Raw genomic sequence first — 15,847 nt, 5'->3', positions numbered from 1 at the left:
TAACTACATCATTGCATACTATCTATAAATGTATAGTTGCATCATTGGTGACTACATCATCGGTGACGAGATCATCGGTGACTAGATTATTGGTCACTACATCATTGCATACAGTAGCAGCATGATTAAGATGACTATGAATGAGGAGAGAGATCAGTCATACCCTGGGTCTGTATTCCAGATTACTATGAATGAGGAGAGAGGTCAGTCATACCCTGGTCTGTATTCCAGATTACTATGAATGAGGAGAGAGGTCAGATACCCTGGTCTGTATTCCAGATTACTATGAATGAGGAGAGAGGTCAGTCATACCCTGGTCTGTACTCCAGATTACTATGAATGAGGAGAGAGGTCAGTCATAGCCTGGTCTGTATCTACTCCAGGGCCACTAGGCTGTTGTTGCTCTGCAGGTTCAGAGAGTCAATGGTCTCCTGGCAGACATGGGCTTCTCTCTCTACCTTCAGTGCCCGGTTGAGCTGCCTAGTCTGACCTTTAACCTCAGCTACTTCCTGTTTCCTCTGGGACACTTCCTCAGGCAGCTGGACTACAACCTGGAGGATCACAATCAGTGGATCAATGACAATTTATTTGGATTGATATTGGATTGACATTAGACTTAGATCATATCTGTTAATGCTACTGATACTAGAGGGCAGTACAACCTCTCATGACCCGGCCCGCGGCGGTTTGGCTAAACAGCCCTAAACCATTTACCATGTATTGTCAATGGGTTTCTAAACCCAACCCGTGTCTAATATATTTCTAGCTACTGCTTGGTTTCTTTCAGCAGTCACTGAGCTAGCAAGCTAAAGTTAGCTAGTGTTCACAGAAGTTTACATTCAGCCTATGAATTATTTCAGTCAGATTGGACTTATTTTACTAAATCAGCATGGCTTAACATAGCTTCTTTTGTTTTTGACCACCATTCTTACTGGATATATAGTTTGATAGCTAACATGCTAGCACTGCTAGCTAGCTAATGCTAAGATATCACTAGCTAGCTAGGTCAGTGGTTAATGTGGTGTACAGTAGGCTACTGTACAACATTACTAAATGATAACAATGTAGCCTTGTCACTAGCTAGTAGTTGGGGTGGGGTAGAGTAGGCTACAATACAGCAACTTCCTACTGTTCTGTTATTTGTTGGGTCTGGAAATTGTTAAATAAGCTAATATTACAGAGATCACACATTCATGCAGCTGTGGTGGTGTCACATTGTCTTTATCCATACCATAGCTGCTGCTATGGAAAAGCCTTTTACTTGAGAGCTCTGCCCTCTTTGCCAGGTCTCCTATAACAAAATAGTGTTATATTTGACCTTGTAAAATAAGCTAAAGATTGTGTGCACTCTCCCTAGATAGAATTGTGTGGTTCAGTGGCAGATTTTCAAAAGAAAATTGACATAATAGTAACCGCAAATACTGTATATCATCAGCAATTCTCAATCAGATGAGATACACAGCTAACTCAAATTGAATTTCATTCATAAATGTGGGCACTAATTATACTTAATATTCCAATTATCTAGGTCCTCCATTCCCTAACCTGAAGCCTCCTGTCCCCAGCAGGAAAGACCAGGACAAAGTTTTGGCTTAAGGTACAACTTCCTAATTGAGGAATTTTAAGGTAACTCAATGTCATATTTAGAGTTACTGACATGAATAGAAGCATATTCAAGCAATCAATGAAATGCATTTTTATAAAGACCCTTTTACATCACCAGTTGCCACAAAGTGCTTATACAGATACCCAGCCTAAAACCCCAAAGAGCAAGCAATGCAGATATAGAAGCACAGTTGCTAGGAAAAAACTTAATAAACTCAGCAAAAAAGGAAACGTCCTCTCACTGTCAACTGTGTTGATTTTCAGCAAACTTAACATGTGTAAATATTTGTATGAACATAACAAGATTCAACAACTGAGAAATAAACTGAACAAGTTCCACAGACATGTGACTAACAGAAATTGAATAATGTGTCCCTGAATAAAGGGGGGGAGGGGTCAAAATCAAAAGTAGCAGTCAGTATCTGGTGTGGCCACCAGCTGCATTAAGTACTGCAGTGCATCTCCTCCTCATGGACTGCACCAGATTTGCCAGTTCTTGCTGTGAGATGTTACCCCACTCTTCCACCAAGACGCCCTCCGATCCAACAGGTCCCAGACGTGCTAAATGGGATTGAGAACCGGGCTCTTCGCTGGCCATGGCAGAACACTGACATTCCTGTCTTGCAGGAAATCACGCACAGAACGAGCAGTATGGCTGGTGGCATTGTCATGCTGGAGGGTCATGTCAGGATGAGCTTGCAGGAAGGGTACCACATGAGGGAGGAGGATGTCTTCCCTGTAACGCACAGGGTTGAGATTGCCTGCAATGACAACAAGCTCAGTCCAATGATGCTGTGACACACCGCCCCAGACCATAACGGACCCTCCACCTCCAAATCAATCCTGCTCCAGAGTACAGGCCTCGGTGTGACGCTCATTCCTTCGACGATAAACGCGAATCTGACCATCACCCCTGGTGAGACAAAACCGCAACTCGTCAGTGAAGAGCACTTTTTGCCAAAACCTGTCTGGTCCAGCGACGGTGGGTTTGTGCCCATAGGCGACGTTGTTGCCGGTGATGTCTGGTGAAGACCTGCCTTACAACAGGTGTCATAGAATAAGTCGTACTCATCGTTGAAAATGTCATACATGAGAGAGACGGACCAAGGCGCAGCGGAAGTGTGGACACTCATGAACAGGACTCACAACATGACAGTGCAGCAGGCTAAACCAAAAAAAAGCAGTGCTCACAACAATTCCCCACAAATGACAAACACAAACACACCCTAATATATGGGACTCTCAATCAAAGGCAAATAGACAACACCTGCCTTCAACTGAGAGTTCCAACCCCAATTAACCAAAACATAGAAACAGACACACTAGACTAAACATAGAATACATGAAAACCACAGTGCCCAAAAACCCCGGAATGCTTAAATCAAATGCCCCTTCAACAAACACACCACCCCGAACCACATAAAACGAATACCCTCTGCCACGTCCTGACCAAACTACAATACCAATTAACCTTATACTGGCCAGGACGTGACAACAGGCCTACAAGCCCTCAGTCCAGCCTCTCAGCCTATTGCAGACAGTCTGAGCACTGATGGAGGGATTGTGCGTTCCTGGTGTAACTCGGGCAGTTGTTGTTGCCATCCTGTACCTGTCCTGCAGGTGTGATGTTCGGATGTACCGATCCTGTGCAGGTGTTGTTACACGTGGTCTGCCACTGTGAGGTCGATCAGCTGTCCGTCCTGTCTCCCTGTAGCGCTGTCTTAGGCGTCTCGCAGTACGGACATTGTCATTTATTGCCCTGGCCACATCTGCAGTCCTCATGCCTCCTTGCAGCATGCCTAAGGCACGTTCACGCAGATGAGCAGGGACCCTGGGCATCTTGCTTTTGGTGTTTTTCAGAGTCAGTAGAAAGGCCTCTTTAGTGTCCTATGTTTTCATAACTGTGACCTTAATTGCCTACCGTCTGTAAGCTGTTAGTGTCTTAACGACCGTTTCATAGGTGCATGTTCATTAATTGTTTATGGTTCATTGAACAAGCATGGGAAACTGTGTTTAATTCCTTTACATTGAAGATCTGTGTTAAGTTATTTGAATTTTTAAGAATTATCTTTGAAAGACAGGGTCCTGAAAAAGGGACGTTTCTTTTTTTTGCTGAGTTTAGCTAGCTTTTTTATGACCAGCACTGTCCAGTGCTTGGGGAAGTGTGTCTGCGCTGCGGCATGTGCTCGAGACAACTTCAGGTCTTGATTGGTAAACAAGCTTATTTGACGAGTCAAATAGTGTTTTGGCGTGTATCTTTTTTGACACGCAAATATGGAATGTTGTTTGGGTCTCTGCATGTTTAGGTCTTTGCATTCCATAGCCGCCCCGCTGGGCTACCCGCCACCCCGCTGGGCTACCTGATGCCCCGCTCTGTGACTCACTCATATGTAACAGTGTAGGTTCCGTCCCTCTCTTTCGCCTCAACCCGGGCTCGAACCAGGGACCCTTGCACACATCAACAACTGACACCCACCGAAGCAACGTTACCCATCGCGCCACAAGAGCCGCGGCCCTTGCAACGCAAGGGGAAACCCTACTTCAAGTCTCAGAGCGAGTGACGTCACTGATTGAAACACTATTAGCGCGCACCACCGCTAACTAACTAGCCATTTCACATCGGTTACACATACACTCACACACAGTAAACAATATTTTACCGATGTAATAGAAACCGATACAATTCCTAAAATGAATCTGAGTTTTTTTTATTAATTAGAAAACAGCTCCAGCTAATATCATGGCAACTGTCATGGATGCCACAGCACTAATTCTGCTTCTAGCTGTGGAATGGGATAGTTGTGGTCCACACTCTGAATCCCACCAAGGAGATCCTGGTTTAATTTCCTGAAGTCCCAAGGATTCACATCTATAAACAGAGAAATACTGGCCATTAATGATTCATTTATAACTTGGTGATACATTTATCAGTTTTAGATTTGTGTTAGGTAAATTTGAATTAGGGTAAAAACTATTTGTGTAAGCCACACTTACTCTGTGTATGTCTGGCAGGATGTAAATGATCCATCTGAATAGGTATCACCAGTACAGTCAGAACACACAGTATCTGTAGATGTTGTTCCTGCACAAATGGAGGTTTAAACATATGTTTAAATTATTTTTTTAAATAGACTTCCCAAAACAAACGTGTAAACATTGTACTTAAACTTTCCCCATGTACTCATCTGACTGAATTATTTTAATTGTCTAATGATTTCAATAAAAAAACAGCTACTTTTAATTCAGTAGAGAAAATTGGCACAATAGAAATTATGACAAAATGATGTTGAATACTTGAAAGGACTCAAACCTGTTTTTCTGATGTATTGACCAGGTTTACAGCTGCTGTGTCTCTGGGCTGCTCTACAACCATACTTAGTTGGGTCTAGACAGTAGAACCCCTCCAGTGTCCCACAGAGACTGTCTGATGAAGATGTACATGGCTGCTTTACCTTCAAACCCAACCTAGGAAAAACACATGGTGTTTATTGTAAGGCTAAGATGTGCTGTTTTTATTCACACATCAGATGTGTTTTATGTCTGGCTTAGTGACCTAAGTCACAGATGGTACACACTTCACATTTCATGAGACCGTTTGGCTCGCCAAGGAACGTGGAGTCAATACAGGGTACACAAGATGTACTCGTGAACTCTGTGCAGTGCTTGTGTACATGGTTTCCTGATGGGGAGATGATCAACACATAGGCACTTAGTCAATCATGATGATAATCAGATATTCCAGAAAAACTTTGATGGCCTAGTTGAGATTTCAGAGACAATCGGGGCTGAGTCCTGACTCTCTGTGTAACATACTGTATACATTGTCCATTAATGTTACATATTTGCACAAATTTGAGTTACAAGTGTGTCCCTCAACAAAATGGGGCATTAGTGCACCCTTCATCCACATCAAAGCAATGCATACCATAGTTGATCCTTTAATCTAGGCCACAGACAAGTACAGTGAGTGTTGTTCAGAACTATTTTTGAACTATAGTTTGAAGCACTTCAGAAGTAATACTGTAAATATCTCCAGAAAGGGACAGAAAACATTTGAGTTCAGTTTATTATCCGTAATCGGGATCAACATCCAGCGAAAAATCAGAGCGCCATATTCATAACCAAATCTAATAATTTCTGTTTCTCAAACATAGGACTATTTTACACCGTTTTATAGATACACTTCACCTGAATTGAACCACGTTGTCCGATTTCAAAAAGGCTTTACAGCGAAAGCAAAACATTACATTATGTTAGGAGAGTACATCGTCAAAATAGCCACACCGCCATTTTCCGACCAACCACATGCATCACAAATAACCAAAAAACAGCTAAATGAAGCACTAACCTTTGACAATCTTCATCAGATGACACTCCTAGGACATCATGTTACACAATACATGCATTCTTTTGTTCGATAAAGTTCATATTTATATATAAAAACAGCATTTTACATCGGCGCGTGACGTTCAGAAAATATTTTCCCTCAAATGCATCCGGTGAATCAGCATTACAATTTACTAAATTACTATTCGAAAACATTTTTAAAATGTAATATTGTCATTCAAAGAATTATAGATTAACACCCGGTGAATGCAACCGCATTGCCAGATTTAAAAATAACTTTACTGGGAAATCACACTTTGCAATAAACGAGGTGCTATGCTCAGAAAAACAGGTTAGCGATACAGGTTATCTAAAATCAAAGAAACTATTCTAAATATTCCCTTACCTTTGATTATCTTCATCAGAAGCACTTCTAGGAATCCCACGTCCACAACAAATGTAGTTTTGTTTGAAAAAGTTAATAATTTATGTCCCAATAGCTCCTTCTTGTTAGCGTGTTCCGAAGGCTACTCAGAATGTACTGAAGCGCGCGGGACTTGTCGTCACGAATGTGCAAAAAAATAATATTTACGTTCGTTCAAACATGTCAAACGTTGTATAACATAAATCTTTAGGGCCTTTTTCAACCAGAGCTTCAATAATATTCAAGGCGGACGATTGCATTGTCTTACTAAACGTTTCGGAACGAAGGGGTACCCATGGGCGCCCGCGTCATAGTAGTAATGGCCCTCCCCCTATGACCAACTTTCCAGGCCTCTCTTTCGTTCAGTTTCTACCGGAGAAGACTCAAACCACTTTGTAAAGACTGACATCTAGTGGAAGCCTTAGGAAGTGCTCAATGAATCCTAACTCACGGTGTGTTTCATAGGCAAAGACTTGAAAGTGATTCCACAAATCAGATTTCCACTTCCTGTTAGGATCTGTCTCGGTTTTGACTGCCATATGAGTTCTGTTATACTCACTGACACCATTCAAACAGTTTTAGAAACTTTAGAGTGTTTTTCATCCATATCTACTAATTATATGCATATCCTAGCTTCTGAGTTTGAGTAGGAGGCAGTTTAATATGGGCACATATTTGTTTCGAAATTGACAATACTGCCCCCTATCCCTAAAGGGCTGTAAGAGGTTTTAATAACTCAACCATTTAAAAAACAAGGACACAAAACTTGAAAAAGCCATACATGCACATGAGTAAAATCATCGAGGACAAGACACAATAAAGTCTGGGACTTATTTCCATTGTGGTCCTCTCGAGACAAGATGGCTAGGCAAGATCGAACACAGTTAAACACAGTATGGCATTGAGATAATAAAACATAAGTACAAAGAAGAACATCTCTCTCATCACTGTAGTTACATCGTAGGGGTTATTCATATGGGCACAAAAGACAAACATATTTTTAAAGCTGCCCAGCGAGGACGTAGTTGTCACAGGTGTCGTAGGGTGTAGACCAAAACGCAGCGGGAAAATGTATACTCATCTTCTTTTTATTTAGTGAAGAAGGAAAACACAAACAACGTATACAAAAAACAAACGAACTGGACAGTCTCATCAGGCACACAGCTAAACAAGAAACAATCTCCCACAAAAGCCCATGACAAACACATTCCTATTTATAGGACCTTCAATCAGAGGCAACGATAGACAGCTGCCTCCAACTGAAGGCCCCAACACCAATTAGCTAAACATAGAAATACAAACGACTAGACTGAACATAGAAATAAACTAACATAGAACAATAACCAAAACCCTGGACTAATAAATCAAATACCCCTCTACATACACAACCACCCCAGAACCATATAAACCAAATACGCCCTCTACATGAACACATACACCCTGAACCACATAAAACAAATACCCCCTGCCACGTCCTGACCAAACTATAAAAACAAAGAACCCCTTTACTGGTCAGGACGTGACAGTAGTTTTTATGGGCAGAGGCAACTCATTCCATTCTGAGGCTCCAGTATACAAGAAAGTACCTTTCCCAGCAGTTCTCCTGAACCTGTATAAGCACACATCAGCAACACCTGATCTGGTGCTGTCAATGTGTGCATCACGAACACAGGGAAAGTAATCAGTTAGAAATCTGGGTGCAGAACCATAAATACTCCTGTACACCAAACCTAGTCTAATCTGGGACACCCTAGCCTCAACAGGCAGCCAGTTTAGTTCCTGAAAGCAGCTCCTGCCTATGTGAGTACGTGGACTCACCTTCAATACTACCCTGATCAGATTATTCTGGGCTATGTGGAGCTTCCCCTTCAGAAGCTTAGATAAGCCACCAAACCAGGAAGTACTAGCCTAGTCAAAATGGCATTTAATGAGGGCAGTGGCTAGCACTTTCATGGAGTCCTTATCAAGCAGCTTGGACTTTCTAGCCAAAAATGTAATCCTGGCATTTACCTTCCCTAGCACTTTATTGGCCATGCTCACACCCTCCAAGCTTCCATCAAGGTTACATCCCAGGTAGCTAACAGAGTAGTAGTCAGCACCTAACCCCCTAACTCCACTCTGATTTCAGAGGACCTACTCAATTTAGGTCTGGGTCCAAAAATAATTTCCTCAGTTTTCCCTAAGTGCAGAGATAGCTTATTATCTCCAAGCCATTTGTTAATGTTAGTAAGCTCTGTGCTAAGTATGCCCTCCAGCATTGTTTTACTTTTGTGAGACACCAGAAGTGTAGAGTCCCTACCTGATAAATAGGACTTTACCCTGCCTAGAGGGCTACTGCTTAACCCCAGTGCCTCCAGTTTGGAGATTAGGAGACAGTGGTTAACTGTATCAAAGGCCTTCTGTAGGTCAAGCAGTACCATTCCACAGAGATTTCCATCATCAATTTCTTTCCTGATGAAGTCAGTCAAGTAAAGTAGACATGAATCAGTGGAGTATGTTTTTCTAAAACCCGACTGAAAATCACACATTAGACTATGTTGACATATTCATAAATGTGCTCATGTATAACTCTCTCCAAGATCGTTGATGTGATACTGAGAATAGATACAGGCCTATAATTCCCAGGGTCAGACTTTGACCCCTTATTATACAGAGGTATAACTTCAGCTTGTTTCATGTCCCTGGGAAAAATGCCTTGTTCAAGAGAGAGATTAACGATATGCGTAATACAAGGGCCAATTCGCTCAGCAGAATGTATATGTCACCGGTCTTTGTAATCGTTTCCACCCCCCTCCAGGTGTCGCCCATCTTCCCCATTATCCCCTGTGTATTTAGACCTGTGTTCTCTGTTTGTCTGTTGCCAGTTCGTTTTGTTTTATCAAGCCTTCCAGCGGTTTTCCCTCTGTTCCTGTCTCACGATTGTTACTGTTTTCTAGTTTTCCCGGTGTTGACCATTTCTGCCTGCCCTGACCCCGAGCCTGCCTGCCGTCCTGTACCTTTGCCCCACGTATCTGGATTACTAACCTCTGCCTACCCTGACCCTGAGCCTGCCTGCCGTCCTGAACCTTTGCCCCACCTATCTGGATTACTGACCCCTTCCTGCCCTTGACCTGTCTTCTGCCTACCCCTGTTGGAGTAATAAACTATTGTTACTTCGACATTGTCTGCATCTGGGTCTTACATTAAAACGGGATAGTACGAACTGGCCATGACTGACCCAGCAGACCCGGGCCAGCTGCGCAACGCCATCTTCTTCCAAGGAGCCACCATCGGTAGGCACGAGGGAAGTGCTTCGTGGCCTCATGGAGGGTGTCCAAACTCATGGCTGAACGCCATGACTGGGCATTGGACATTTTGCTGGAGCAATTCCGCAGGTTGTCTGGGAGGCAGCCTACCACGGTGGTAAACCCACAGCACCTCAGTAACTCAGCTGTTAGCAGCACTGTCTCATCAGTCACTCCACCTTCTCGGGAGCCCCACTTACCTCCCCTGGAACGCTTCAATGGAGAGCCGAGCACCTGTCGGGCATTTCTAGCTTAGTGTGCTCTCATCTTCAAGCTTCAGCCCTCCTCCTTCCCCTCGAATCGCTCCAAGATGGCCTACCTCATCACGTTGATGTCCGGGAGGGCTCTCACCTGGGCTACTGCTGTATGGGAACAACAGCCGGCCATATGCGTTAGTCTGGAGGGGTTCGTGGGAGAGATGAAAAAAGGTTTTCATGCCCCGTTCTCCGGGAGAGAAGCGACCTGGAAGCTAATCCAGCTTCGGCAGGACTCCCGCGGTGGATTTCGGCACGTTAGCCGCAGAGAGTGCTTGGAACCAAGAAGCGCTGTTGGATATGTTCCTGCAAGATCTCGTTCCCCTCATCGAATTGACCATCCGTATCGATGGGCGATTACAGGAACGACGTAGAGAGAGGAAGTTTGATTTCGCTCGCACATCCAGGGATTCCTCCTTGCCGCAGAGTTGTCCCTGACAGTCCCATTGCCGAGAGAACACGAGACTTCCCGACCTCCCCCGGGAGTCTCCGAAGACGGCTGAGTCACCACTTCCCGAGTCTATGCAACTAGGCAGGGCTGCGCTGTCGCCAACGGAACGGCAATACAGGATCAACACGAAGAGTTGTCTGTATTGCGGGACTCTTGGTCATTTTGTGTCCTCTTGTCCTTTAAAAGACCAGGGTCACCCGGTAGGAGCGAGTACTCTGGTGAGCCATATGGAGAACTTTGCTGCTTCCCTTGCTCCCACCCTTTTTCATGCCATTCTGCTTTGGGGAAACCAGTCTAAATCTCTTCGGGTCCTCATTGACTCTGGGGCCGATGAGAGCTTTTTGGACGCTACCCTGGCTTCCGAGCTGAACATCCCCACTCAGCCCCTCCATTGCCATGGATGTTAGAGCACTGGAGGGGCGCTCAATAGGCCGGGTCACTCATAATACCACTCCCATCAACCTACGGGTGTCAGGGAGTCACAGCGAGACTATTCAATTTCTGCTCATCAAGTTTCCTCAGATTCCCGTGGTTTTGGGATTCTCCTGACTCCAGCGACAAAATCCCCTCAACTGGTCTACTGGTGCCATCATGGGCTGGAGTCCGTTCTGCCACGCCCATTGTCTGAAGTCAGCGCAATCTGCCCTGGGACATCTTCCTGGGGGCTCAGAAGGTGCCCAGACTTCTCCTCCATCTCCGTGGAGTACCAGGACCTCCGGGAGGTGTTCAGCAAGGCCCGGGCCACTTTGCTTCCACCGTCCCTATGATTGCGGGATTGACATTCTCCCTAGCACCACGCTGCCCCGGAAACATCCCTCTTCCTCTCCTGCCGGCGCAGTGTTCTTCGAGGAGAAAAATAACAAATACCCTGAGCCTGTGCATTGACTACTGAGGACTCAATGACATTACTGTTAAGAACCATTATCCGCTACCACTAATTTCCTCGGCCTTCGAGCCCCTCCAGGGGGCCACAGTGTTGGATCTACGAAACGCATACCACCTGGTGCGGTTACGAGAGGGGCACGAGTGGAAGACCACCTTCAACACATAATACCACTCACAGTGGTGTGGGGGCTGTGCTTTGGAAAAGTGGGTTGGGTTATATCCTACCTGTTTTGCCCTGTCCGGGGGTTTCATCGGATGGGGCCACAGTGTCTCCTGACCCCTCCTGTCTCAGCCTCCAGTATTTATGCTGCAATAGTTTATGTGTCGGGGGGCTAGGGTCAGTCTGTCACATCTGGAGTATTTCTCTTGTCTTTTCCGGTGTCCTGTGTGAATTTAAATATAAACTCTCTAATTCTCTCTTTCTCTTTTTCTTTCTTTCTCTCTCTCGGAGGACCTGAGCCCTAGGACCATGCCTCAGGACTACCTGGCTTGATGACTCCTTGCTGTCCCCAGTTCACCTGGCCGTGCTGCTGCTCCAGTTCCAACTGTTCTGCCTGCAGCTATGGAACCCTGACCTGTTCACCGGACGTGCTACCTGTCCCAGACCTGCTGGAACCCTGACCTGTTCACCGGACGTGCTACCTGTCCCAGACCTGCTGTTTTCAACTCTCTAGAGACAGCAGGAGCGGTAGAGATACTCTCAAAGATCGGCTATGAAAAAGCCAACTGACACTTACTCTTGTGTTACTGACTTGTTGCACCCTCGACAACTACTATGATTATTTGACCATGCTGGTAATTTATGAACATCTTGGCCATGTGCTGTTATAATCTCCACCCAACACAGCCAGAAGAGGACAGGCCACCCCTCATAGCCTGGTTCCTCTCTACGTTTCTTCCTAGGTTTTGGCCTTTCTAGGGAGTTTTTCCTAGCCACCGTGCTTCTACATTTACATTTACGTCATTTAGCAGACACTTTTATCCAGAGCGACTTACAGTAGTGAATACATACATTTCATTTCATTTCATGCATTTTTTTTATACTGGCTCCCCGTGGGAATCAAACCCACAACCCTGGCATTGCACACACCATGCTGGCGTTGCAAACACCATGCTCTACCAACTGAGCCACAGGGAAGGCCTGCATTGCTTCTACACCTGCATTGCTTGCTGTTTGGGGTTTTAGGCTGGGTTTCTGTACAGCACTTTGAGATATCAGCTGATGTAAGAAGGGCTATATAAATAAATTTGATTGGATTTGATTTGAACACGGCCAGCGGCCACTACGAGTATCTGGTAATGCCTTTTGGCCTCACCAATGCCCCTGCTGAGTTCCAGGCTGTGGTAAACGATGTTCTCCGCGATATGTTGAACCGGTTCGTCTTCATCTACTTTGATGACATCCTCGTCTTCTCCCGCTCACCCCAAGAACACGTGCTCCACCTCCGGCAGGTTCTACAATGCCTTCTGGAGATTCAGCTGTTTGTGAAGGCGGAGAAGTGCGAGTTAAATCGCTCCACCATCCCCTTTCTGGGTTACATCATCTCTGCTGGGATTGTGCAGCTGGATCCCGGGAAGGTGAGAGTGGTGGTGGATTGGCCTCAGCCTATGTCCAGAGTGCAGCTGCAATGTTTGCTGGGGTTTGCCAACTTTTATTGCCGCTTTATCCGGGGTTACAGCACCCTGGCTTCCCCCCTGCCTGCACTCACCTCTACCAAAATTCTGTTCACGTGGTACTCTGTCGCTGACCGGGCGTTCCGGGACCTCAAACATCGCTTCGCTTCACCACAGCCTCTATCTTGGTTCATCCTGACCCTTCCCGTCAGTTCGTGGTGGAAGCTGATGCTTCGGATGTCGGAGTGTGGGCTGTCCTGTCCCAATGTTCTGCCCTGGACCTTAAGCTGCATCCCTGCGCCTTCTTCTCCCACCGCCTCAACACCACGGAGAGGAACTACGATGTGGGGAATCGGGAGCTTCTCGCGGTGAAGATGGCTTTGGAGGAATTGAGGCACAGGCTGGAAGGGGCGGAACATCTGTTCAAAAACCTGGAGTATCTCCACATCGCCAAGCGCCTCAACTCCAGACAAGCGAGATGGGCCCTGCTGTTTACCCGGTTCAACTTTTCCCTCTCTTACCAGCCGTGGTCCAAGAACGTCAAGCCGGATGCCCTGTCTCGCTGCTATAGCCCCACAGTTAGCACCCCGGAGCCCGAGCCCATCCTTCCCACCTTGCGCCTGGCGACGGCCCTCAGCTGGGGTATAGGGAAACAGGTCTGGGAGGTGCAGCGGTCCCAGCCGAACCTTTAGGGGTGCCCAGATAACCGGATGTTTGTGCCTGATGCTATCCGCTCCGCGGTCCTGGAGTGGGCCAATTCCTCCAGGCTTGCCTTCGTGCGACAAGGCTTTTGGTGGCCTGCTATGGTTCCGGATGTCGCCGCGTTTGTCACCGCCTGCACGGTCTGTGCTCAGAACAAGACTCCTTGGCAAGCTCTTCTTGCCCAGACAGGCTGGTATTCTTCAACCACTGCCTGTCCCTCACCGTCCCTGGTCCCACAAATCCCTGGATTTCATCACGGTTCTCCCCCCATCTGAGGGCAACACTGCCATCCTGACTGTGTTCGACCGGTTTTTCAAAGCAGCCCACTTCATTCCTCTCCACAAACTACTCTCGGCCAAGGAGACGGCCCAGCTCATGGTGCAGCACGTCTTCCGAATCCATGGACTGGCTGTGGACATGATCTCCGACCGGTGTCCTCAGTTCTCGTCCTGGTTCTGGAAGGTGTTCTGCACCCTCATTGGATCATCGGCCAGCCTGTCCTCTGGATTCCACCCCCAGTCCAACGGGCAGTCGGAGCGAGCCAACCAGGACCTCGACACAACTCTGCGCTGCCTGGTCTCCGCCAACCCCACCACCTGGAGCCAGCAACTTGTGTGGGTAGAATATGCCCGCAACACCATTCCCTGCTCTGCCACGGGCCTATCGCCATTTTAATGGCTGATACCCTGGGGTATCAGCCACAGTTCTTTCCCCAAGCAAGAAGAAGAGGTCGGCATACCTTCTGCCCAGATGTTTGTCCACCGCTGTCGTCGTACCTGGAGGAGAGCCCGGTCGGCCTTCCTCAAGATTACCTCCAAGTATTGACAGCAAGCGGATCGCCATCAGACCGGTATCATCTCGGGCAGAAGGTACGGCTAACTACCCGGGATCCCGGAATCCCGCAAAATCTCCCCCCAGTTTATCGGCCCGTTTTCCATCTCCAAAATGATTAGCCCCTCTGCTGTTCACCGTCTGTTGCGCCGTACCCTTTGAATACATCCCACCTTTCATGTGTCCAGACTTAAACCCATGTCTCATATCCCTTTGTCTCCTGTTTCCAGTCCCACCCCTCTCCCCCGTCTCATCAACGGCCAACCGGCATACACAGTGAGGCGTCTCTTGAAGGTTTGACCTCGGAGCAGGGGTTTCCAGTACCTGGTTGACTGGGCGGTTTATGAGGAGAGGAGAGGTGCTGGGTCCTCGCCAGGGACATCCTGGACCCAGGCCTCATCGCGGATTTCCAACGCCAAAACCCCAACCAGGTATGTGCCCAGGTAGGACGCCAGGTGGCGCCCCTAGAGGGGGGGTACTGTCACACCCTGATCTGTTTCACCTGTCTTTATTATTGTCTCCACCCCCCTCCAGGTGTCGCCCATCTTCCCCATTATCCCCAGTGTATTTATACCTGTGTTCTGTCTGTTCGTTTTGTTTCGTCAAGCCTACCAGCGTTTTTCCCTCTGTTCCGGTCTCGCAATTGTTCTGGTTTTCTAGTTTTCCTGGTGTTGACAATTTCTGCCTACCCTGAGCCTGCCTGCCGTCCTGTACCTTACCCCACCTATCTGGATTACTGTCCCTTTCCTGCCCTTGACCTGTCTTCTGCCTGCCCCTGTTGGAGTAATAAACTGTTGTTACTTTGACGTTGTCTGATTCTGGGTCTTACCTTAAAACGTGATACTATAAGAAACCTTGTAGGAATATTATCCAAGCCTGTGGTTTTGGAGCATTTTAAGCTCTGCTAGCATATTGACTATTTTGGCTGTTGCTACCTTTGCAAAAGAGTTTGGTTGAACCTGTAACTCGGCGTAATACTCAGCTTGTGTAGGTGAAAATTCATGACAATGGTTGATTTTCCAGTATCTTGACTGTTCTCCCAGCAGTATTGAGACAGAAAACATAGGGTTAATTAATAGACATGTGTAAGCAGAATAAAGGCTGAGCTCAGGTGAATGTACAGACTGGGTCAACATGGAGTTAATCACTAGACATGCAAAAACAGAACGTAAGTGGAAAATGTGTGCCTGTGTTGTTGTTATAGGCCTGAGGAAAGTCATTACCTGGTCTTGTGACTAGCCTTGAGACAAGCAATTGCATTATGCATGTATGCCTGTGCTGTTGTAGGCCTGAGGGAAGCCATTGCTTGGTCCTGTGACTAGTGTTAAGGCATGTGATTGTATTGTATATGTATGTCTGTGCCATTACAGGCTTGGGGAGAGCCATTGTGTAGTCCCATGAGTATCATGGGACAGACACATGCATTTGTGTATGGATAAGCCACCAATTGAATTGGTAAACAAGCAAGAAT

At 46.5% G+C, this 15,847-nt stretch overlaps 1 long non-coding RNA gene across 1 annotated transcript; it reads right to left on the bottom strand.

Annotated features, from left to right (window-relative positions):
- Positions 1–4,316: 4,316 nt before the first annotated feature.
- On the bottom strand, positions 4,317–15,301 carry LOC106572771 (uncharacterized). Its single transcript, XR_001321186.2, has 4 exons — positions 15,206–15,301; positions 4,916–5,070; positions 4,600–4,687; positions 4,317–4,474 (listed from the first exon to the last, which is right to left on the bottom strand). It is a non-coding gene; the product is annotated as an uncharacterized lncRNA (long non-coding RNA).
- Positions 15,302–15,847: the final 546 nt, after the last annotated feature.

The sequence above is a fragment of the Salmo salar genome, chromosome ssa15 (genome assembly GCF_905237065.1).
Source record: "Salmo salar chromosome ssa15, Ssal_v3.1, whole genome shotgun sequence".
Classification (NCBI taxonomy): Eukaryota; Metazoa; Chordata; class Actinopteri; order Salmoniformes; family Salmonidae; genus Salmo; species Salmo salar.
This window is presented reverse-complemented; position numbering and strand designations above follow the sequence as displayed.